General features: G+C 45.6%; 1 long non-coding RNA gene across 2 annotated transcripts; it reads left to right on the forward strand.

Annotated features, from left to right (window-relative positions):
* The first annotated feature begins 5,284 nt into the window (after positions 1 to 5,284).
* LOC137156566 (uncharacterized) lies at positions 5,285 to 25,457 on the forward strand. 2 transcript variants are annotated; one of them, XR_010920824.1, is made up of 3 exons: positions 5,285 to 5,383; positions 22,480 to 22,673; positions 24,774 to 25,457. It is a non-coding gene; the product is annotated as an uncharacterized lncRNA (long non-coding RNA). The 2 variants fall into 2 exon arrangements; XR_010920823.1 differs by lacking the exon at positions 5,285 to 5,383 and adding an exon at positions 20,751 to 21,019.
* The last annotated feature ends 871 nt before the right edge of the window (positions 25,458 to 26,328 follow it).

Below are 26,328 nucleotides of genomic sequence, written 5' to 3' on the forward strand. Positions count from 1 at the left end.
TTAAGTGAATCTGTGCGGGGAGATTTGGCAATATGAATGGTTATTAATTAATTAAAGTGCAAATGCCAAGCTCATTTCACCTAGGAACTTGCATCAGATTCAGAAGAGGATTATAAATGTCTTATCAACACAGCTATCTAGCTGCAACTCGAACTATTTTTGCATAATTTTGTTTTGAGTACAGTAGGCTTGTTTATGTGGCACAAGCCCTGGCTTGCTAAATCTTGTAATTCAAGTTCTGCGCTATTAAGGTTTCAGCCTTATTCAACAAAAATGATACAGCTTCTCCTTATTGGATGATTAAAGATCCCTAAACAATGATAGCAATGGGGATCAAGCAGCTCCTCAACGAGCTCCTCAGCTCCCCTTGTCAAAATGTGCTACTGATTGGGCCAACATTTAACTCTATATCACCAAAGCATGATGTTGTCTGCTTGAAAATAATTGTGTCACTTAATGGGTTATCCTGCACCCATTGCAGTCAACAGGAGTTCTGCCATTGTCTTCAGAGCTAGCAGGAGTAGGTCCTAATAAAAGATCTGAGCTAAAGCTCATTGAAATCAATGGAAATACTCCCATTGACTTCCCTGGCCTTCAGATCAGGCCCATTGCTACCCAGGGTAAAATCCTAATGTCCAAGGGAGTTTTGCCATTGACTTAAATGGGGCTAGGATTTTACCCCAAGTGTTGCAGCCTGTAGAAACACTGAGGAGGGGTTTTGCCCCAGTAAGCCCTATATTATAGTATTTGCTAGTCAAAGCCACCCTGACAGGGGAGTCTGATTTGCAATTTGGGTCTTTGTGACAGGATTAGCAGATCTCGCTTGTCTGCTGTCTGGGTCTCAATTTGCATCTTGTAAAATGCATGACCTCATCAAGGCTTATATAGTTCATCACCTTTACGTTCTTGGTCTGATAGAATTGATATTGTATGTTAATAAATTGATAAACTACTGTGCTGAATGTTTGCATTGATTAAGGAAGTCTAACTGGATTTAGTTTCTAAACTCTGTCAAGGTTTTATGCCATACTTAGACTCCAAACATATTGAGTCAGTAATCTCGTTGGCTACCAAAAGTAGAAAAAAAACATTCCCATATTTTCCTGCACTGGAGTGAACTGAGCTAAATCAGCTCTAAGTTCCCGCATTGGTGTATTTTAACAGCAGGTGTCCACTGTTCAGTAAAGAGTAGCTGGGAGAGTCTGCTAAGAAATACATCTTTTAAAAGTGGAATATCAGAACGTTTGCCCACGTATATAGCAAAAATGTTATCCTGCTCAAAAATTGGTCATGCCTGAGTATTTACAGCTGCCTTGCCACACATGTATTTCCTTATTTTATTGATTGCTATAACGATACTGTCATCGGCACAAGATGTTTAACTACCTTTCCTTTGGTAAACAGTTTTTACTAACATTTGCTTTGACAAAACTCCCCTGTAGGTAACGTAAAACCAACAAAGAAGCTTTTGTATGCAAAGAAACTGTCTCATTGATTGCTACGGTTCAGACAATTAGGCTTCTTTTTAACTCTTTTGTTTAGGAATACAGGAATACAGATCAGCCCAGTAGTCCAGTATCCTGCTTTTGACAGTGGCACGTATCAGATGCTTCAGAGGAAGGTGCAAGATTCCAGTTGACTTTATTGGCTATTGGATCAGGCCTACAGCTGGCAGGCAGCAATAGGCAGTTATTGGGTAATCTCCCCCTAGGGAAAGTTTCCTCCCAACCCCCCAATAATTAGAGATTCACTTAAGCTCTGAAGTGTGTGGATTTATATCCCTTCCAAAACGCTTGTTTATTTGATAATGCTTACTATTATAACTCTGGAATACTGGGCATAGCTGAAATTTTCTCTTACTGGCTTTCCCCAACATTTTTCCCTTTACTAAACACAAGATGCTAGAGTTTACATTTAATTTTCTGCCATAGTTAGTTATTAAAAATAATTAGTGACTGTCCAAGGACGCAACTCCTTGAGGAGAATAGCAACAGGAAACAGAAAACAAAAATCTCTGGTTTTCAGAGGTGTGAATTATATAACTTGATAGCTATATCTGTTCTAAGCCAAGAACGTCACTTTAATGATGGTACAGACCATTAATCCATTTGTGCCTTGTCTGGCTTTGTGAACTAAACAAATGGCATTAAAAAGTCAAGTCTACTAGGCTGAATGCAGTGAAGTTACATGTGGGCTGCCATCTTTCTTTTCCAAGACAGGCGTAACAATGAACGATTACTTGCCAGAGACATTTGAAATAGTGTATTCAACTTTGTCAAGTTAGCAGGAATGGTGGAGGCATTCGGATGACGTTAATGTGAACTTTTTCAAAGGCAGGGGTTGAAAAAGCTGGGAAGATGTCTTTAGCAAAGGTTGCACACAGTCAAAGTTGATTAAAAATGTTAGAGAGGAATAACACCGTGACAGTTGTTCTGATTTTATCCCTCTTAATAAATAAAGAAATCAAAACTATGTAGGTCTGAGTGAAATCAGATTATAGAATCTTTCCATGTATTTGTTCCTTTGTTTCCATGCCAGCCTTTTTCCTCTGCATTGTGTGGACCATGCACTGACTCGAAGACATGCTGGAAAACGTTTGTTTTCTGCTGTTCCTTGCAGTATGGGGAAAGGAGAGACATCCCAAAGTATTTACCGTAACTAAAGGCTTGTCTATTTTGTCTACTATGCAAAGTTGCAGAGGTGTAACTACATCGATATGCCCAGGTAAATTACACAGGAACAACCCCCTGTTCTTGCACTTGTGGAGTATGTCTAGACTAGGGGTTTGTATCAGTGTAACTACACCAAGATAAAAAGTTCCAGAGGGGTAGCCGTGTTAGTCTGTATACAGCAAAAACAACGAGAGTTCTGTAGCACGTTAAAGACTAACAAATTTAATTTCTGCAGGCATAAGCTTTCATGGGCTGTGGGCTGTGGGTTACAGCCCACGAAAGCTTATGCCTGCAGAAATTAAATTTGTTGGTCTTTAACGTGCTACAGAACTCTCGTTGTTTACACCAAGATATTTATCCTGGGGTAAGCCACATTGATGCAAATCCACACCAGTGCAGCGTTAAGCAGTTTGCATCAGTAAAAACTCTCTGATCTGGCCTTGGCTAAACTGGGGTTTCAGCCACCGGTGTAGCGGCACCGTGCAAATCTCTAATCAGCTGTAGTTTACAGAGGTGCAGCACAATGTGAAATCATGATACGATGCACTGGTGTAAATAATGTCTGCACTATCGCTTTGCACTGGACTGTCGACCAACTCACAATTTTATCACGAGTCTCATGCCAGTTAGTGTTTTTCTTAAATCCCAGCTCCTGTGATCATGTCATTAGCTGATAGTTCTCAGCTTGCATTTACTATAAAAGTACATTTCTAGCCTCCATGACTGTAGCAAGAAGCTTGACAACATTAGTGAGCACACCCTAAAGGCTCAGAAACCAGACAGCTGACAAAAAGGATGAAAATGTATTATTTTTTTTAAACCAATCTTGTTATTGGGGCGGGGGAGAGAGAGTGGCTGATGTGTGGTTTGTAAACTGTGAGGTTGACAATTCTACACTCTACCAGTGGTTAAAACTCCAGGACAAACAAGGCTGTGCTGAGCTTTTGTGTTTCTCTAAGTTGAGAGACACTGAAGAAAACTCCAGGCAGCAAGTATTAGTGCTTTTCATACTCCATTTAAAATGTCTGGTTTTGTTCTGTGTATTTATTTATATAACAGCATTTCTATGGCACTCATCACCATAGTGTCTGGGCAACTCTCCTTTTCCTGCCTCATATCATGTAATTAAATCTATGTAAAATACATACATTCTTGGCAGAGAGAAAATCAAGTGCTCCTTTTGCAAGGAATTTGTGTCCTGCAATTAACTGTTTACTGGTGTTTCTTTCTTGTGCTGTATCATGACACCACAGCTCAGTTCACGTTAATTTGAGAGAGAAAATATTTTTAAAGCTTTTAGTCTAGATAGTATTTCTCCCTTCCCACCCACACTCACACATGCACACTTCCCTCTCTTCCCCCTCCCCCTATGATTTGTGGCCCAATTCTGCTGCTACTGAGGTCAACGGGCGTTTTTCAATTGACTTCAGTGGCTGTGGGATTTGGCCCTGAGTTTTGTGCCATGAATAGTTCCTCCGCCTTCATTGCCCTCCCAAATTCTGCATCCTACTTTAATTTGCCCATACTGAAAGGTTAACAAAAAGTGAAACAGGGACGTGCACAGACCCTAGGCTAGATCCATGGCTATTTAAAAATGCATAATTCTGTATTCTGGTGGGCTGTGTGAAACCATATCTGCAGTAGCTATTTACGGGTCTAATCTCACAGAGTTTAAAGCCAGAAGGGACCATCATGATCATCACTGAACTCCCAAGTCAGGTAAAACTCCCCCTGAAGCTCCCAAATGTGTGTAGACCCCTGAAGCGGGTTCTCTGTTTGCACGTGCCTGGTTCGAACCAGATGTCCCTGCCCCCAGTGCAAAGGGCCATGTAAGGCTGACTTAGCAATTAACCCCAACGTAGGAAGCCTGCTCCTGCTCTCATTCAACTCAAAGGCAAACCTCTCCTGGTGAAATCCTGCCATCATTGAAGTCAATGGAAGTTTGCCCCCCACCCTGTTTGCAGCGGCAGCGGGATTGAGCCCTAAACTGTTAACAAGGGCCCATCCGTGTGATTTAACTGGTGCTGATTAAGTGCTGTGATTTCAAGGGCCTGGTGTTACTGGCTGCATGGCCCTGGTTGTCACCTCAGCTCGCCGTGCCCCTTCGTCACCTGGAAAATGAAGTTAATGCTACTCGTCTCCTTTGTGACCGTAGCAAGGCGCTGTGGCTTTCCTCAGAGCCTGAGCGCAAGGAAGGGTCATGATGCCCCTGCTGGGCAGATCTGGGCCCTGCAGGCCAAATACCCCCGGAGCAGAGGGGCGGGGCCAGGACAAGAAGGGGAAGTATAAAAGGCCGGCCTAGCAGCTCAGTCAGGAGGAAGCTGCTGCCAGAGAAGGACTGTAGTTTGGGTCTGAGGCTGTGGTCTGGGCCTGACCCAGGCCCTGCAGCTGTGCAGAGCAAACACCCCACTGACCGGAGCCTCCGAGGCCTGCCCGGACCGCTGGGCCCTTGTGACTGGAGAGGGCCACTGGGCCATAGGATCTGGGAAGGGGCTGACTGGGAGAAACCCCCTGAGGCCAGCCCTGACCTGGAGGAGCTGCCTGAGCCCTGTGTGCTGGAGGACCCACTGGGATCCTGGGACCTGGAGGAGCTGCCATCCGCTGATGGCCCCGAGGAGTTCCCGGACCTGCCACTGGCTGACAGCGCGGGACTCGTGGGACTGCCTCTCGCTGTCTACTTCAGCAACTTGGAGGAAGGCCCCTGGCTCCAGGTACCCGGGTTCAGGGTGGGAGGAAGTAGCCCAGGGGCAGCTGACTATAGTTTGGCTGAGTCTGTGGTCGCACCAGTCAGCGGGTTGCAGCCGGAGCCCCCCGACCCAGTGGCAGAGTCTCTTTGACAGGGCCCTGGGCTGGGATGCAGGGGAGTCAGGTAGGCTTGTGTCCCCCTAGCCACCCTGGGAGTGCTGGGCTCCTGTGAACCCGCCCGCCAGAGGATACTCAGCTTTAACAGCCCTGCCTGCCTGAGAGCTGGGGGCTATAGACTGCTTTGGGGCTGGGGGCTACAGACTGCCTTCATAGCTCCACCCAGGCTGGAGGCTATAGACTACTTTGCCTGCCCTGCCCACCTGTGAGCCGGGGGCTACAGACTGTGTGGCCAGCCCGCCCCGCCTGGGGGCTGGGGCTAAAGACTCATAAACCACTAGCTTTTTCCCATATAGCAAGGCACTGTGGCCTTCCTCAGAGCCTGGGCCCGAGGAAGGGTCGTGATGCCCCTGCTGGGCCGTATCGCCAGCCTGCAGTGACGCACTTCGAAATGCAATGAGCTGCGTGGTGGTTACGTCTTGTTCTTGCTCAGCCCTCGCTGATTTTTACTCCCACTGACCTTGTGAAACACTGTGTAGACACAGACGCCCCAGTTGTTTCAACCCATCTTCCACGTGCGGTTTTGCAAGTTTCTTGGGCTAGATCCTGCACTCCCTGAAATCCATTGCAAAACACCCATTGACATCCGTGACGCATGTTCAGGCTCATAATGAATGTCTGCTTGGCGTGAGGTTGTTCTGTGGGGGGGGGGGGGGAAAGCTGCTGGGTGGAATTTTCAAAAGTGCCTAAGTGACTTAGGAGCACAATTCCACTTTGAAAGGTGGTGGGGCTTGCGCTCCTAAATCACTGAGGTATTTTTGAAAATTCCACCCAACCTCACTGTAAGAGTGTTCCACTGTGCTTCCTTGTGGGCCCCCCCCTCCTCTTCCGTTTGGTTTGTATCAGTGGCGGGGGCCAATCCTGCAGCGGGTCACTCTCAGACACAGGACAAGTGGACCAGTGGTGTATGGGAACTTCTAGGTGACTGTGTTGTTACACAGACAAAACAGAAATCCTTTTAATAAGTGAGAGAGAGATTCCTGGGTGAAATTCACCCTAGTGCAGCTGGCTTGCCAAGGACTTATGCACCACATCAGTGGGGGTTTAGGGGTGAGCAGTGCCGTGCTGTGTAGGCCATGGGGTGAATTTAAAGCAGTCGAGAAGTGTTATATGCTCCCATATGCTGAGGCAAATCAAACTCCTGATTTTTCAGTGGCGGTGTGTTATGTGCATTGGAGAAAGAAGAAATCCTGCAATATCTAAATGCTTGCAGATGCGAAGGCTAAGGCTTTTTGTGATGTGCGGGCGCCCAGCTTGACCTGCCTTATCAGGGCCCCTCTGAAAATCAGGCCCCTTTTAGTGGCTTAAGCTGCGCCCCCAAAAATGGAAGCAGCCAAAATCATCAATCACTTTGGAAAAAAAAAATCTCGACTCATGTTTGCATTCTTTTTTTGGCATGCGTCTGTGTGACCAAAGCGTTGTTCATACAAACCTTCATGAAGCCAGCGGGCTTGTCACGTATTTAGATATCTTGCTGAATCAGGGCCAGCATGCACACCACTCCCACTGTTTTCCAAAGACACCGGGAAGAGAATTTGGCTTAGTATAAGGTCCAGCATCTAAACCAGGGCTACTCAGACTGAGTCTCGTGAGCTGCAAGTGGCTCTTCAATGTGTCTCCTCTGGCTTTTTGCAGCACATGTTATTAAAAAGCGGTGTGAGTCGATTATAAACCAAGCTAGGGATTGACCCATCAGGAGGCTTTTAATATGTTATTAACCAATTGTAGCTGATAAAAGAATACTTGGTCAGTCATTTTGCAGTGAGAATAATAGATATAAATAGTAAATGAAACAATGAATTCACAGGCACGTTGTTCACTAATTTCGCTCCAGCATCACCAAGGTCTGAGGAGCACTGGTCTGAACTGACTACACAACATTCTGTCGTCCCGCTAGGTGTGGACAGCAGCTGGTTGATTTATAAGCACAACCTACCAAAACAGGAACTGAATGTGAGAAATGATGGAGTTTTGAGAGGGGTGGTTCCCCTCCTTTTTACATCAGCCTTAAAGGAAAAGAATATTCAGTATTGCTGTTTGAATGGGCGAAAAGGTACTATCGTGAGGCACCCTTTTAAACAGAACTGCATCAAATCTCTTTAATAAACATTAACGGAGTCGAGAGCCCCGTGTGTTCACATCTGCCTGTGTTTAGAAGGCATATGAACCAATATTTGTCAGCAGGGTGTTTGAATGTTCTTTGGCAGCACACATTTCATTAACTTCAATTGATTACCATCCATACATGTGCTAACATCTTTGCCCTCAGATAAATCTATGCACAACCACGTTGACGCTTCCACTAATGGGGCCATCCTTGTCAGGGTTCTGCTCTCTGATTAAAGCAGTGTGAACGATACTGCGCCTGACTCCTCGCCTTTCCTAAGCATACACACGACAGCGGCTACAGCGTTACAGGGCTGGAACTGCAGCTATGCCACTGTAGCACTGTGCTGGAGATACTTCTACATGGATAGAAGTGGGGTTTGGCTGGGTTTTTGGGGGTGGGGGGGTTCCATTAATCTCGTTTATCCACCTTGCTAAGAAGTGCAAAATTTTTCACCGCCCCGAGCAATGTAGCTAGGTCGACCTAAGTTTGAGTTGCAGACCCAGCCTAAGGCAGTGTAAGGGAACTTAAAAAGTGGGTGTCACTTGCATTTTAAGGTCTCAGGCCGTGACAGCACTAAACGGTGCCCCTTGTGTAAAGGAGAAGCAGGCTGTGTGTAGGCAGCTGCAGTCTGAAAGGCGTAGCACAGCCTGTCAAGCCAGTGATTAATTGGTTTGTAGTGCCCCCAGGAGGACGATGTACTCCCTGCACGCACTGCACATGGAAGGCCAACAATTTGCTTTCTGAAGCAAACCAAAGTAACTGGCCAGGCACGAGCTTTGGGAAGCGAGTGAGCGTCACCCATGCACGGGACCGTTCAGCTCAACCAAGGATGGCTGGATGATTGCTTCACATTTTCGTTTCTGCCCTAAATCAACGGAGGCGAGGCACAGAGAACGCCAAAGAGACGAGGGGGGCAGACTCCGAGCCTCCTGCTTGCTGAGGGTGAACGTACTGGTGATTTTTTGACTCCTGTCCGGCGAAGCACATGGGACATCACGGTGGGTGAAATCCTGGGACAGGCACAGGCAGCAGGCGAAAATGTTGTTTGGCGTGGCTATCAACCGGGGGAGGTTTGGAGAGTGTAAGCATTGGAGAGGGGCCCCCTTCTGTGCTTGAGGAGAGCGGATCGCCTGCTACCACCCTGGGAGGATGAGGAGCCCCTATGCCACTCTCCCAGCCTCGAGGGGCGGAGGGCCCTTCCCACCAACACCCCAAAAGGATGGTGGAGTCAGAGTGTAGGCCGGGGCATGGTTACAGGGCGGAGCCATGGGGCGCCCCACGACATAGTGGCCTTATCGGATGGCTGCCAAATCGCTCGATGGCATTGTTAGAGCGCCTCTCCCAGGGAGGCCTGCGTGATGAGTTTGGTGGGCTCAGTTCCCTTCCTACTGGGCCAACGTCCATGCCGTAGACCAATGTTTAGTTTTATTCCAAAGCCCTGCCACTCCACGGCAGGAGCGAAGGGGCATTTCAAAGGCACTAAGTGGCATTCTTAGCAGAGAGGCCAAAGACTGCGTGGCTCATGATACAGGCTGTCACCCCGAGCTCAAGGAGAAGGCATGTTGGACCCGCAGCAACTCCTGTCCCTCAGGGCTGGTCCCAGCTCCATCCCAGCCCAGTGGAGAGGGGAGGTGAGCCTGCCTGGCCCCGCACTCATCCCGAGCGGCCCTGGCTCCTGTCCTGCAGGCAGAGGGATGGGCCAAGGGGCTGCACCGTGAGCCCAACCAGACCAGCACTCGTTCCCAGCAGCTGTGGCAACTGTCTTGGGGCATTGGCCTGTGCCCAACTCCCTGGACCAGCCCGTCGGCTGTCACTGCTTGGGGGAAGCCCACCACAGCCACACTCTAGCCCTACTCACCTGCCACATATGGCCCATGGGAGTTTTGCCATTGACTTCAGTGGGGCCAGGATTCCATCCACTGATTTCAGTGGGACTACTAACATTCTGAAAGTTAAACATGTCTAAGCACCTTGCAGAATCCACTCCATAATCTCTCTGAGTCTCAGTTCCCTACCTGTAAACTGGGCACAATGATCCTGCCATTTTCCCAGCCTTTGTCTGACTTCTCTATTTAGACAGTTAGCTTTCATCTAGGGACTGTGTGTAAGGATCAGGGCCCTACTGCGTTTTCTAGGGAGTGAGCTGATCTGATTTCCTGCAAAACCATCCCAGGTTTATAAACAGAAGTCCAGCTTCTCAGAGATCTCGCAGTGCAGCCACTCATATTGCACTCATTTGAACTTGCAAGGGGTCACATTGCTGTGGTACACAAATGCTGTTTGCATTTGGAAAATCTAATATTGTCAGTGCTAAACAGAGAAAAAATAATTTGCCCCTGCCATTAAGAGAGGGAATACAAAAATCAGAACCAGGTTTAGAGAATTTGGGCCCGTAAGTGTGTTTAGAAAACGGGCCTCTTTTGGTATTAAAATGTGGTATTACTAGAAATAGTTTTTGATTATCTGTAGAATCTCCTGATATGGCAACACAGTGTTTATATAGTTGGCACCTTGTGAAAGAAAGCTCTCCTAAACAGGATATTCCTGTTGGCAAAGAGACGCCATATTTACTTAACACAACAGTTGTATGTTTCTGCAACCCTTGACAAGTACAAACAAGGAAACATGCTGATAACTGAAGTGGTGGAGGTGGGGAATCTATATCTCATAGGAAATATGGAGGATAGACCTTGGCATTTACACAGATATCTCTGAGTTATATACATTGTACAAAAGCATGTTTCAATATTTCAAGGTCTTGATTGGTTGCATTATGCGCTTGTTTTTCAACACAACCAGAAGTCTGTAATACTCTGTCTCAGTTTTATTTATAACACAATCAGTTACTTTCCATCTGTCACAATGAGAAATTTTCACTCTCTATTTTTCTGTCTTTTTCGTTTAATTGTCTTTCAAGTTTTTGAGAATTGTTTGAACTGATTGACATTATGGCCTGTTTCTCATATATACTTAAGCCTGCATACACCACTCTGGCGATGACATTTAAAGTCCTCTTGACGCTTAGAGTCGAAGGCAAAGGAGCCAAAGTGTAAGTGAAAATCAGACCCTTTAAATCTAAAGTGTGTATGCACTTACACTAAGTGTATGTCTACACTTAAAATGCTACCGCTGTCCTGCTGCACTTCTGTAGCGATTCAGTGTAGACACTACCTACACTGATGGAAGAGGGTCTCCCATTGACATCGGTAGTCCACCACCCTGCATGGCAGTAGCTAGGTCGACAGAAGAGGTCTTCCATCAACCTAATCTCTGTCTACACTGGTATAGCGATGTCTCTCAAGGGTGTGAATTTTTCAGCCCCCCTGAGAAACATAGCTAAACCAGTGTAAAGACCTACTGTAGACCAGCCCTTAAAAACATTAAAACTATAGGCATTAGCCAGCCCGTTTGGTTACCGCTCAGTACTAAGGAAACCATAACAAGGAAACTTACTCATTTCATCATTAAATACTCGAAGCTGTTTGTGTAGCTCTTCTGAGGAGGAAGTGAAAATGCCCACAGGGGAAGCAGCAAGCAAGTAGCTAGTTCAGTTAAGCGAGCCTCCATGATGGGAATGTTTACTAGAAAGGCAAGTGAGATGTCAGCAGTTCATAGATTTCTGGATGTTTGACTGGTAAAGTGATTATTGTTGGATTTCTAGGCAATTAGAACAAATTGGTTTCACTTACATGATGAGATCCTGCAAACTGAATTGTAAGTAACAGCGCATACAGTATAAATAGCTGTGGTAAAGTAACTTCAGGCCAAAACTGGAGCCGGGAGAATAATTTGAAACTAATCATTTATTTAACAAATTTACCTCTTTGTCTGTTGATGAAATGTCTAGAAACTGTCTGCCAAATTCTCGTATGTATTGATGATTTAAAATTTTTTTGTGAATTTCTTCATTGAAAAAGCCTTGGTCTGGAGCTCATTTGTGAATTGCAGAGAATCCAGATTTGAAATGTGTGATGTATTGCTGAGTTACATTAATCACATAATACTGCTTCTGTTCCCTGATTGGAGACCTTATGTAACTAACCAAGAAGATTGCGGCTTTTGAATTGCATATCTGAGAGTAAAATCTGAAAATTGCAAATCGACATTTGCATAGTTTTTGGTTAGTTGTGCAATTTGAAATTTCACTGGCTAATGTTCAAGCGCGGAAGTGGGGGGAAAAAAATAATTTTTCACAAGTATTTGTGCTAGTAAAGCACGAAAGCTCAAATGTTAGTGTACAACGTACGCAAATGGATCACAGCTACGTGTGAACTGAAATTCATTTTCAAATAATAGTTTGCAATATTAGCCCACTCCAATTTAGACGTAAGCTGACAAGGCGTGAGACTGTGCTGGATTGCTAAGGGGCAGAACACAGAACTTGCATCCCAGAGGAAGGAGGGGGCTAAACTGGTATAAGCCATCCTTACACCAACACAACCCTGCACTGTTGTAGGGGCTAGAGAGGCCCTAACATAGATAGTTCCAGGGGCCTGTCTAAACTACAGCAGCCTCCCTAGGCTGCCCTATGGGTGCTGCCAGACCCCCTGGACTTGCCCAATGTTGGGACTGTGAGGGGGTCCTCAGGAAACAGCCTTACAACGGGCATCTGCCATGGCTGTATCAAGGGAATCCTTGCCTGGCAGGATGTGGGGTCTTTAGGGTCCCGTTAACATATGAGGCAACATAAATGGGATGGAGAGAGGGTTAGGAGCGCACACCGGATGTCTAAAGTTAGGCTCCTAGATCCAGCTTGAACCTTCTAAATTAGTGGCCTGGTTTCCAGAAATGCAGTGCACCATCAACTCCCTTTATAAAGGCAACTACTGAGTGCTCCGTACGTTTGAAAAATCAGGCCACTAACTACTTAGGTTGTAAGTTCTTCAGGGAAAAGACTGTCTCTTACTGTGGTGTTTGTACAGGGCACGAGGAGGGCCCAGATCTTGGTTGGTGCCTCTAAGCACTATCATAACAGAAATAAAAACCAACCATTTCAGAGCCCTTGAAAACATGTAATTTGAGATCAGCTCTAGGAGGAATGGGCAAAAGTTTGGGTGTGGTAGTTTCACAGGTTTTTGGAACCAGTTTATCCGTCTCTTATTAAGACTCTGGGAAGGCCGATCTCACCAGTGATCATTGAAATGGCACTGATGATATTTCCAATTCTTTGCTTCTTGAATGTGATTAAATGTCACTGTTGTCTCCCGCTGAATCTATTTCTTTGGTGGACACTTAATGAGCCAGCAGCAGTGAAGCCAATAGGGGGGCAGAGGTGGCGTGCTCCCAGTGACTTTTAAATATATGTATGACACATTTTTAAGCATATTTTTCAATGAAAAGTAGCCACCAGTGACTCATCACCACCTCCAGTGACTCATCACCACCCCCAGTTCTCCTTAGTTATAAAATCTGGCTATGTTACATCCTAAAATGCACTGAGATGTCTAACGCCTATTGATTTCTATGGGAGCGCAGCGTCTAAATACCTTTGAGGATCTGGCTATGTCAACATCAGATTTGTTTTCATATTGTATCAATGTATTAGCTTGCCAACATGTTGGTGCTAGTAAGTTTTATTTCCAGTGTGTCTGGAAAGCTTAGCTTAACAAACTTTTTTTCCTATTGTGTGGGTGCTGGGTTGTGTGTGTTTTTCTTTTATCACTTTGACAAACAGATATTAAGTTATCCATGTATTGATGCCTTTTGAGTGCTTGGAAAATACTAGTAAAATATTAATGAACATCTTTGCAAATTAGATACCAAATTTCAATTTATCGTCGGCCAAGATTTTCAAAAGTGACTAATGGTTTTGCGGAGCTTCAATATTTGCTGCTCAACTTGAGAGACTTTCAAGGAACCTGATTTTCAAAGGGTAGGCGCTTGGCACTTTCTGAAAATTGGCCCTCCCCCCGCGTCCCGGGTCTCAAGACTAGCATCCAAGAATTGAAAAAAAATCATTTCATAATCGGTTCAGGTGGAAGCAGAATTAGATGTCCTACTTTTTTCAATCGGTGTATCCTGAAAAGATAGCTGTTGATTTACAGCCAGTTGCCCCATTAGGCACCTACCAAATTGTGTTAATCAGGCTATGCTGATAGTGCCCATGTGAGCACCAACAGTGAGACGTTTTGGGAGCCACCTACTTCCCCCCCCTCCCTCTCCAATGACTACCTCTCTCAGCCTTCTAGAACTTAATGTCTGTAGGCCAGTAAAGGACATGTAGTGATGCAGTATTGCCAAATGTCTTTGCTTTTCCAGCCTAATTGTATGTTAATATAGAAAACGTCTAGCACTCACATGTAAGTAAATAAAGTGGATCATTTATTTCGATTACTTTAAAATCTGTACTGCAATGCCCCCTAGAGGAATAAGAATTCTGCTGGTAAAGCTGAGCTAACCGTGTGTTATTTTTGTTGTTTAGTCATTGATCCACATGAAACATGTGGTAGAAAGAATTATAGTAAGGTACATAGTAACACATGTATTATCTCTGTGGGACTTAAAGAGAGAGGGTTTTTTTCACTGAAAAATCAAAGATAGGTGAAGTTTTAAAAAACTGATTAATATTAACCCATATGGTATATAGGACTCTTCTCAGAGAGATTCTTCTTAATAAAACATAAGGGGCCAGCAGTGGGTTTAAAGCCAAATAAAGCATTGCTTAGTCAGTAAAACTGAGGGGAGGGGCCCTGTGAAATAACAGATTCTCATATTCTTTGAAATCACAGCTGGAAAAAACTTCCATGATTTAGATTATTGTTCTGGTCAGTCCAAGAACATAATCTTCATATTATCTACTATTTAGGGCCAGATCTTCAAAGGTATTGAGGCACCTAACTTCCATTGATTTCAGTAGAATTTAGGAGCCTAAATACCTTTGAGGCTCTGGGTCTTAGTGTCAGTATAGTAAAGATAAATCCCAATTCTGCTTTTCTGTCCTTTCCTGGTGGCTTAAAGAACACTATTTATTTATCCAGGTTTTTCTACTGCACCCCTCATTTTACTGTTATGCAGGAGGTCACATTAGATTATCATAATGGTCTTAAAAATCTATTAAATTCTCTGAGCACTTATTAAGATACAAGCCTCAAAAAACGTATTAAAGATTAGAAGAGTAATAGACCTGGGATGGGTAACATATTTGTCCCCAAGGTAACATCAGAGCTAAATAATGCTGTGCTCGGGAGTCCTGAAGGACAGTGCTTTCGGATCTCAGGATGCACTGATGCCAAAGTCATTGAAAATAACATGTTAAGAATGAAAGGCAGATCAGCTCCGCTACTCTTATCAAGAGTCACTTAACTTGAAGTACATTGCAGTACAGATGTTGGGGGGGGAGGTGGGGTGGCAAGTGGTGCTACTTTTCCTGCCCCCACCCACAACATGAGCTCGACCCACTTGAGTTGCCAAAACGAGATACTGCTCACAGGATGTTGTGCAGATGTTCAAAGTCTGCGCATGGTGCCTCTGGGCTCCCCCTCGCCGGGCTTTGGACATTCCCTGGGGATTTTGCACTCCTAGGGTCTGGCTCTTTCTTGCTTGGGGGAAAGCTATAAATGCTGGTCAGTCCTACACATTGACACCTTGTGGCACCAACCTGAGGCATTGCTCGTGGTGACCTGTGCAGCTCCGAGAGCGTCCCCCTTTTTTCTCCCAGGAAGGATGAAATAGTTGATGTTTACATTGCTGGGCCTCTGCACTGGCCTCGCCCTCAGATGAATGGGGCAGTTCCCACTCTCTGAGCTATTGTTCTCCTCTCCTGCATTCAGTTACACACCTTCCGATGTCAGAGGCTTTCTTCACGCCAGTAACAGCGAGTGATTTCCTTTTTTTTTTTTTTTTTTTTTTTTTTTAAGAAAGCGGAGAATAAGATGATAGTTTCAGAATGATGCTGGCTGGAGCCGTGTATGGGCACATACCGGCTGTCTCTGAGCCCTGTTGCAATAGTTATGAGATTTGGCATTCCCCTGTCATTAAACTACTCTGCTTTGCCTTCCAGAATGTGGGTCACTCCTCTGCTTTAGTCATCTACATGCCAGCTGGTTTACAGGCCTGGCAGATTTTAAAAGATTTCAGTTCAGTGAAGCTGTTTGTCCCCTGGTCGAACGCCATTGTGTCTCCTGTCTAGCGTCAGCTGGTCTAACGCCATTGTGAATGCCCAGGCAAGAGTCACTCTGAATGGGGCCATGTCTATTGACAGGGGCTTGCACATGCCCAAGGGGTCTCCAGAACCAGATCTGGGACTAGGGCTCAAGCAGAACTTGGATCTAAACAAAACAGTCCTCCTTGGAAAATAGGAAGAACTTATCATAAAAGAATAATATCCCAGTGCCTATTCACGGGGGGATCAGAGATGGCAGTAATGTAAAGGACTAGACCACTGCCTGGCAGAATTAGGCAGAGACATAAGCTAGGAGAAAATGACTTTTCCCCCAAGCAGGCTCAGCAATGTCTCTGAGGAATGAAATCAAAATAGAGCAGCTGAGCTAACCTGCCTGGTCACGTGGGCTAGAGCCAATCAATCAGAGACCCTGGAGAGAGACCCTGTGGCTTTCCACCATTCACCTTGGTCCAGCCTATGGGCTGTCACCGCAAACCCAACTTGACCTCAAAGACATGCCGCAAAAAGTTCCTGTATATCTCAATAAACAGAAATGTTAGTTTTGGAGCAGCCCTGCCGAGGTGCAGTTCCCTCCCTGCTTGCCCCTCATGGGCAGTCATTTGGACCAGCAAGTAGAGGTGGGGCCTACGGTCTGCCCGTTCCCTATGTCCATGCTCTGGGGAGATGAGAAGCAAGCCTGCAGCAAGCAATTACTACTGCACATCAGCTCCTATTCTTGCAGCATTCCTTGCAACAAGTGGTCCCTGCTGCGTTTGCTTTCCCTTGTTCTCTCTCACACACATGCATCCACAGACTAGCCCCTGACTGGAAAGTCTGCCTCCCCCCACCCCACACACTTCTTAAAATGAAATACATTTTCCTCTTGGAAATGTGCAGAACACACCACTTAAAGTTGAAAGAGAATTCAGTCTCTCTAGACTGCAGCCAAACAGAGAACAAAGAGCAGCGTTACTGCCCTGACTAAAGGTATCATTAGCTTTTATGTCCCCCAAATTTATGATGAAATTTTTGTCTTGTGCTGTACGTAACATATTTTAATGCACGTTGTAAACCTTTGGTCACACACAGAAACAGACATTAAACCACTGCTGAAGCTGTGACACAAGCTGATGAAAGCAAGTCAATGTGTGTTTAATGGGGCGCTGCTCAGCCCATATGGCCTCCGATGCCAAAACAAATGCAGTCCATTAAAAAACAGTTATGATCGGGCGTGTTAAGGGCTGGCTGGGTCACAGCTGTGCTCTGCTTAAGAAGCAGAGAGGACGATTGAATGTCTCTGAGCACGTCTGACATGGGCGCTACATTTCAGATCACCCCTCTCCACTGTAGCGCCTGGCAAGGGATGTCACCTGATTTAATCCCAAAAGCCCGGCTCCTCATAGGGATATAAGCGCATAATTCCCATTGAAATCAATGGGAGTTAGGTGTCTAAATACCTTTGAGCTTCTGGGTCAAAGTTCCCTCTGCTCCACACAAACTTGGTGTTTTTACTGTCTAATGATTCTTTATTTTTGATGTCAATAGAGGCTAGAAGAAAAGCTGGTTACACTGGGGAGGATCCCACTGCATTTTAACCTCCCTGTGGGACAAAAATGGGAATGTTCTGTAATTATTTATGACTGATATGCATGCCAGTGACTTATTTGATGTGGTTACTGCCCAGTGGGTGCAGAAGGGTTAAAATGCTCTTGGGACAGTGCAGGAGACATGAGGGATTTGTGCCAATAAGTGCCTGGGGCCATATCAATGGGTCGTTCAGGACTGAGTAGAACCAACCCATATCAATGGCAGATCCAGCAAGACACTGGGCACCCCAATGACTGACAGCTAACAGGGGGAAGCTCCAGCAGGCAGAACATGTGAACTCAGCAGGGCACTGCAGGAGGAGGAAAATGGACCAGAAGCTGTCCGGTGTCTGTGTTAAGAGCTGAGCTCACAGGAAGCTCTCACCTGAGACGGACAAAGGGACAGAGGCAGAAAAAACAAGCTGGTTCCCACAGCGGCATGGCTCAAGGGAGCCCAGGCGTGGCCCCTATGGACTATGTCTTCAGTTAACATGGAGAAGCAGAGGGTAAAGATGTCCCGAAGCTGTGTTTCGCTTGACTCAGAAATCCTACTCTGATTTGAAGAAGTTGGTTGGTGTCACTGCAGCTACTTGCTGAGGTGCGTTGATCCCTGGCGAGGGTGAACGTTTGAACAGGAGTCAGCCTCGGTCAGCGTCGCCTGGCAGCGCTCATGGTGAGAAATCGGAATGCTGCAGCCCAGTCTTGGAGGCGCCGAGGTTGTGTAGCTTGAGCTTGTGGAACAGGAGGATCCGTTGGCGGGTGTGGGACACTGAAGGGATATCTCCAAAGGCCTGTTAAAAGACGGGGCATAGCACAGAGCCTGTGCATCTGCAACAGTCCCTGCTTGAGAGACCTTTGAGTATGCTGTGTCCCAAATCTGGGCCTTGGCAAGCAGAGGTAAGTGCTTCAGAACAGTGTCGACTGGGCTGTCAGAAAGTCGTTCAGTGCCAGGAGGGAGCCGCTTGGTTGCTTCGGTATTAAACAGCTGGATTGGTTGTGGTCTGAGCTCAGGATTGAAATCCCAGTGTTCTGCGGGTTCCCTCCTCGGTCCTGCTAGTTGGTGTTTTAAGAAGGTAGGTCCACAAGAGTAGACACAAACTGGGCATACAGGCCAACCGGCATGTTCACAGAACGTTGGACGTTACCCGTGGATACATTCACTGTCTGGATGCTGGAGTCGTTGCATACCAGTTGGTACGCAGAATTGGTGCACTAGTGTTACATCCAGGAATATTAGCTTGGTTTAGTGCGGCACACTTATAATAGTTACAGTAGCACCTAGAAGCCTCAACTTAGAGTGGGGCTCCCGTGTGCTAGCCACAGCTGGAAATCCCCGCTTCAGACAGCTTCCAAATTAAATAGACAAGGCAGCCAGAGGGTGGGAGGACAAACAGAGGTTAAGTGACGTGCCTGAGGTCACACAGCAGGTCTGTTGCAGTGAAGCCTGCTCACCAGAGCCCAGTCCAGTACCTTCTTCTCTAGACCATGCTGACTTCCTAGAACCAGAGAAATCAAGCAAAACACGCGCTCTGAATATGCTCTTGCATTCATAAATGAATTTGCTTCAGTCATTACCCTTTTGTATTTGTTAGCCATCTATTCTGCAAGATTTTGAGTCAGTCTTTGGATCTAAAATGGATCCAAACTGCCTTCGGGGATCCGTTATAAATCAGATTGCCTCATTTTTAACTCAGACAGGGTCCATATTTGAGTTGGCTCCAAATCCCTTCCCCTTGGTTCATTTAGCGTAGGCAGCTGAGTCATAACAGAGCTCAATATGGTATTTAATATATGAAAAAACACAGATAAGGTGTCGTCTAACACTTAGCTGAACTTGGTAATTAGCATGTATAAATGTGAAAAACTGCTGTGATCCGTGATTAAATACTGCACACATTCATGAGAGCTTGGTCTACTATTATTATCATAATAATGTAGAGGCTGACAGACTGTTGTTTAATCAGCATGAGGTGGAGGATAATAGACATCCAGACACAACTGTGTGTGTGTGTGTGTGTGTGTGTGTGTGTGTGTGTGTGTGTGTATGGATATAACTAAACACAGGCAGATGAATATCAAGTAGTAAACAATGAGCAGTGCAAATTTGCTATCCTTTATTTGTCTCTAGTCTATTACAATTCACATACTGATTAATTACTAGCCTGTATAAATCACTGTGCACAGAATTTTAAATATAAGGCAATAAACTGTATTGAAATTCTATTAATTGCTTTAATCTTTTTACTAATCAGACCCCACTTTGCCTCTGAACCATGTTTGAATAAGGCAGCTTGAGGAGAGGAACCATTAATTGTATTCTTTACTACTGGGGTTTTTTTTTTTTGTTTTGTTTAATTGGATCAAATCCTGAGGTCTGCAGGCTGGGCTCATCCATCCACCTCCCACCCCCAGGTTCACATGTGGAGGGAAACCCTCTCCAAGCTCCATGGAGGATGCTCTGCAGATCCAGAGGCCATGTGGGTGGAGGCGATTTGAAGGGCCAGGGGGAGAAAGGAGGATGCATATTGTTCCTCCTCTGTCCCCATGAAGTGCAGGCCTGGGCCTTTATTATCTTTTCCACTGTGCTCATTTCTCCCAGCAGATTCCAGGAGCTGCTGCCGCCAGTGGGGATGTGCTGGACTGAGGGGAACACAAAGAGCAAGGCCACTGCCAAGACACCGAGCCTCCATCTAGGCCTGGTGTCCCAGGAATCTCTGGAAACATATGGGGTTTGGGAGGGCAGGGCCCACGGCCTGTTTCAAGAGGTGGGAGAACACACCACACCTTCTAGAGGAATGAATTCTGTGAGAAAATCCTCAAGGACCATTCCTTCTCCTGAGCCCCAACCCATAGGATTTTTGTGGGATGGGGTTGGTCCAGCCTCAGTTCTCATCCAGGCCTCACATGAACTTTATAGCTGAGGGGGCCAGAAAACAGAACTAAATGGAGAGGGGTCAGGGGAAAGAGAGAGCGGACATTTTCTGATGGAAACATTTTCATTGGACTCTATAGCACTTGGCTGTAAGGGGCACCAACCATCTAAGGGATGTAGTGATCTTTCATTTATCACTTTGGTCCAGCACTGCCTGTCTGGAGAACATTGCCTGATCTTTACTGTCTTGAACAGAATAAAGAAAGCGACGCCAAAAAACCACTTAGCTCTCAGCAACAGCCTTTAGCCACCTTAATAGCTCTGTGATGGGGTGGACTAGGTCTGGAGGCCCCCTGCTGGAGGCCTTGTGGCTCTAAGTCATCCTGCCCCAGAAAAGGACAGAGGAGCTGTCCTCCAAGCAGCCTAGAGTGGCTGCAGGGGAGCAGCGAATCAGAGGAGCTGCTGGAGTGACCAATCAGGGGCTAGAAGAGCCATATAAAAGGAAGTAGCAGAGGCAGAGCACTCAATTGCTATCTGGAGCTTGAAGAGGGAGAACTGATGGCCTGGAGGTGTAGTAGGGAGGGCTACTGAAATGATAGAGCAGCTAAGTTTACTGAGATGGGCCCTTGCCTTCGGGAAGGAAGCCTTGGTGCTATGGCCCCATACCAGGGCTGTGAGACAGAACTAGAGACTGTGTACCCCAGAAGGGGGTTTGGTTTTGTTCTACCTGCAAACAGCGTGACTTGGACAGAGGGCTGAGTTGCTGAAGACCCACCAGTGAAACCATCAGCTGAGAATGGGGAGTGCCTATGAGAGGTGAGTGTGCCCACCCCCCTTCCAAACAGAAAAAACAGCAGGCTCACACCTGACCAGCAGGGGGTGCTCATGAGATGTGGGTGCCATCCTATTCTAAAGCAAAGAGTGTGCAGACATGCAGTTGGCCAAAGGGGGGTGCTTGTGAGAGGCAGGTGCCAACCCCATTACAAACTCCTTGTACTCTGTGGTGGTCTAGCAGACCTGCCTTCAGTGGGCCATATCCCCTCTCAGCTCACTGAATTTTCAGCTTACATTTCACCTGCTGTAGTATACCCTCCTTCATCGCTGAATCTGACCCCAAGTGCCTGGCAACTATAGTTTAATACTGCTCCGCCTTGGGTAAGTCACTTCACTGCCTTGTGCCTCAGTTTCTCCATCTGTAAAATGGGAATAATGATACATTGCTCCTTTGTAAAATGCTGTGAGATCTAAGGATAGACAACACTAGTTATAAGACATAGGTATTCTTATTATTTATTAGATTATCTTGGTAGCATTGGTCTCAAATCACGTAAAAATTACAGTGAAACACACATAAATAAATGAGTATCAGAACTATATTCTGCAGTATATTGTTTTTCTGACTTCTAAAAGGATGGATTTTGTTTGTTATGGACTGATTGTTAATTATTATTCTTCATATTCCAGATATGCCTGAAGACCCCAATCAGCATAGGGCTCTGTGGTGCTAGGCACTGAATAAATACAGAGCGAGGCACGTTGACAGGCTAGCAATCCAATTTAAGAGAAAGTTTAGGAGAAAAACGCTTTCAGGCAAAAACCTGAATGTGACAGACTGGCAATATCCTGAACAAACCTTATGGCATTAAGATCATTCCAAACTCCTACTGAGTTAGAGATAATACCTTTATGGGACATTATATTAACAGTGCAATTGTGTATGTGTTGTTGTGGCATTGCAGGTACCTTTTCTAGTAGGGAGGGAGATGCTAATGTAGTTGTTCTGTAATCAGCCCTCAAGCCACCCCACCACTCCAGACGTTTACATACACTAGCCCAAACTGGTATCTCCAGGAGCCACAAGTCAAAGAAAGGGCTTTTGAATAAATAGCCTGGTTTTAAACTGGTTCAGGGCCTTCTTCCTGATCCAGCAAACACACAGGACCTCTGGTGCATGGTGGGCACCCCGTTCTGAGCTTTGGGTTGGAAGGATGGGGCCTACTCAGGGCTCGTAAGACTGCGTGCTTATGCTGAGCTGAAGTAATGATGAGCTTTTAACTACAAGGAATCCCCCTTGGGTGGATGGTTTGAAGGACCCGCTCCTGCCAGAACCCATGTTAGGGTTGGCGTAAGCTTATTAGCAGGCATGTAAGTTCTTTTACTCTTATTTATTTTAATGTTTTCTCTATGCTTTACCTTAAGAAGAAATAGACTTGCTCAGGAAGTGCTGTGTGGTACCTTGTAACTGTAGCAATTACACCTGCTAACCATCTCTGCAGAGAAATCAAGCAAGTTCCATTTGGTAGCCCGCCTCTGCTGGGGAATAACGCAGTGAAGGCAGCAAGTGGTGCAGCTGGGAAATACCCAGTCAGAAGGGTGCAAGATGCATGTTTCCACCCAAGAGAGGTGTTGGCCAGGAGAGCTGGAAGCCTGACAGCAGCTGCCCGTGCTGGATCTCTGAGGGGAAGCACAGGTACCGTTGCCCTGAACTCTGACACTGAAGACAAAGTTTTAGCATTAGCACTACCTTCTGGTGTAATTATAATAGTTAAACTTCATTGCAGGAAACATGCTACACTGTTGTATTTTCCACAGTGCTTTTCATTCGCTCTCTTTCCCAACATTTATTAGTGTTTGCTATTTGTATGATCATAGCAGCTAGAGGCCTCAACCAAGATTAGGGTTCCATTGTGCTAGGTGCTGTACATACATACAGCAAGACATGATTCTTGCCCTGAACTCACACATTAAGGCTCAAATTCAGAATAGCACTTACGTATATATATATATATATATATATATATATATATATATATATATATATATATATATATATATATCATCCATAGTCAGGCTAGCACTCCCTGGTTTACAGTTTTACCCATTTTTTTTATTGGACTGTTTTATTGGTTGTTTATCCCCCAAACACTGGGAAAACGGCAGAAATGATTACTGCTCTGGGTAGACAAGTAATGCGGGTGTGTGACTTCTAAATTAACGTGTTGCACATTCATTGATCTGTGTAGCTCTTGCTGGGGCACTCCAAAGGGTCCCACGCGCACTTGAACTAGTGCTGTTTGTGCCAGCACCGTGTTAAAAGGTGCATCCCAAAGAGATGACTCAGCATGGTATACCCTACTGTAATGAGTGATGTACATTATTTATTATAGCATATACAAAGAGCCCTGAAACCCAGATTTCTGGACATCTCCATAAAACTCAAACTGCTAAAAACCATCACCTCTTCCCCCCAAGGGTTAATGAACCCCCAGATCAAAGCCCTACACATGATTTACTTAGACCTGTGTTTACGGTCAATGGATTTCAATGAGATTTAAGCACATACCTAAAGCACAGAAGCTGCTTAAGTGGTGTCCTGAATAGAGATGCCGTTCTGAACTGGGGCCTCAATAGATCAGGCACACAAAGTACGGTCATCCCCATTTTACAGACAGGGACTTGAGGCCCAGGGAGATTAAGGGAGTGGTTTAAAACTTGGATTCCCATGGAGGCCAGTGGCTTCCTTGATTTCAGTGACAAGTGCTTTAGAAAATCCCATTGGTGACTTGCCCAAGCTGGCAATCACAGTCAGCTCTCCTGTGTCACAAGCTAATGCCCTAATCCTAAACCATCCCCCTGCTTCTCCTGCTAAGACCTCCTTTCACTAGGGCATGGCGTGTTCTCCAGGTCTTTCCTCCCACCACTGGAAAGAGGATTTCACCATCCGCTTTGACTCATTTACTGCACAGTGATGGGACTTTCCAAGAAAATGTGCTAAGTGTGACACGGGGCGGCTGCTGCTCGGTGCTTCACCGCACAGAACAATGCTGAAGTGACGGCAACAGAAGTCACTACAGTTAGCAAAACCTAGCCTGCCCTTTAGGACACACGACTGGAGATTGATGCTCTCGCTGTCAAACTGCACCTCAGCAACAACGGCTCCTGGTGATGCTGGAATTGAAGGGCTCGATTCTCCATTCACACTGGCGCAAAAGAGGAGTGGCTCTACTGAAGTCAGTGGTGTTTTACCATTGTAAAAGCTGGTATAAGGTAGAAGAGAATCAGGTCCCCTGTGTCTGAATGAAGCTGAGATGTAGCCTCCGGTTACACCATGGTAATTTAGAACAGAAGTACAAAGGCAAAGAGCTACACGCTCTTATTTTATGATGATGAGACGTTGTGTTTTACATAGCACCTTTCATAAACAGGTATCGAAGCATGTTACAAACATGAATTAAATGTCCCAACACCCCTGGCGTATAGGCAAATATTACTGTGACCAGTTTTACAGATGGGAGACTAAGGCAAAGACTTTCTTTACAGGGTATGTTTGTACAGCACCTAACACACTACCCTGAGCTTGGGTCTCATGCTATTCTCATAGAAATAATAGTAGCAATGTGCTAATTCTGGGTGCAGTGACTGCATCTCTATGACCTGATTCCAATGTCTCTATTTAGACACATAAGAACATTCAGATTAATAGTAAGGCATTTTATTTTGGGAACTGGGATAAGCTGGTGTTAAGTTTACAGACAGTGTGTGTGAGACTCTGCATTTAATTGCCTTCCAGCTTTTGGAGTGTCACCGAAGCAAGATTCAAGATACCAGCCTGAGCCCAGCCTGTCAGTCACGCTTCAGATAATGCCACCAGTTTCTAGCATTAGCAAACCTTTGCAGAATACAGTAGAAATGCCCCATGTTGTTTCTGAATCTGATTTATTGCTTAAGTGTGTGAAACCTGCAGTGGTGCTTTGCAAATGAATAAGTGAAGGTGTTGTACCAAAGCCATGGTGTGATATTTTCCATGTGTTAGCTCAAACTGACAGAGAAGCAAATCTCAAGATAACGGCTCAGATAACATTACAGCGACCATAACGGACCCTCTATATACTGCATCACTGGGGTCAAGCACTTAGCAGAGTTCCAAGAAAGTCAGAATTTATAGAGTTAGTTGGATAATGAGAACAGCTGGCATTATAATAGTAAGGATTCAAAAATATGAGTTTTAGAAGGGGTATAAGCCCTCCTACATCAAGGAACCAGAGATTTTCCCTGGGAGTAGGTTATCCCATCACTGCCTATTGTAGGGGCTCTTGAATCTTCCTCTGAAGCAGCTGTAGTGGCACTTGTTGGAGACAGTAACTGGGACTATACAGCCCCTTGCTCTGACCTAATTTTACAATTCCTGTGTGTACCAAGTTCCTGCAGCTATGGGCTGAGAGATGAGATGGGAGTGAGAGAGAGCCATATGTTATTACCACCTCACCACTGGCCTGTCATACAAAAATTCACACAGCAAGTTAGTAACAGAGCGGGGAACAGCAAGAACTCAGGGCTCCTAATTCTTCATCGCTTCCTTACTGATAGAAAATGTTGCTGATTTGAGGTTTTACACATGAGACCAGCTTCTTCCTTTCAGTTACACCGGTGTATCCATATTTACAATGGGATAATTGCAAAGAAACCAATCTCCCCTTAGGGTAAGGCTATTTTCATCATAAAAGTCAACTTGCATCTCTAAGAAAGAGATCCCTTCTGTGTCTTTGTGCATTACACCCTAGTCTCCCTTAAGCGAAGGGCAGTTCGTGGTGACGCTCGTTTAATCCGAACCCCTAGCCTGAGAGCTCCCATGTCAGCCCTGGCCTAGTTCCAACACGGCTGTCAGAGCCTGAGTAAAAGCGTGTGGCGTATACTGAATAACTAACTTTCAGTGTAATCCTTCAGTTCAAATGATACCACACCGCTTCCCAGCGACGGAAGATGACTGGCCGAGGTATTAGTATTATTTATACTGAGGTAGCATATGGGAGCCCGAGTCACAGGCCCCCATTGTGCTCAGTGCTTTACAAACCGAACCAAATATGGTCCCTGCTCCAATGAGCTTCCTATGCTTTTTTAACTAGACAGCAGAACTCATTTCACTGAAGGTTGCAAACACTGGTTCAGGTTACAGGTTGATATATTTCCTGGCCAATTGTGCATATTACTTTTTATCATACGTAGGTCTAACGCCCCAATTAGCTTAGGCTAACATTTTTAAAGATGTGTGAGCTTCCGAATAAGCAGCCTGATTTCTCAAAAGGGCTGAGCTCCCAGCAGTTCCTGGTTGAGGCAGCAACTAATAA

This window comes from Emydura macquarii, unplaced genomic scaffold, assembly GCF_026122565.2.
Source record: "Emydura macquarii macquarii isolate MOO-44397 ecotype Brisbane River unplaced genomic scaffold, CSIRO-AGI_Emac_v2 contig_1451, whole genome shotgun sequence".
NCBI classification, from domain to species: Eukaryota; Metazoa; Chordata; order Testudines; family Chelidae; genus Emydura; species Emydura macquarii.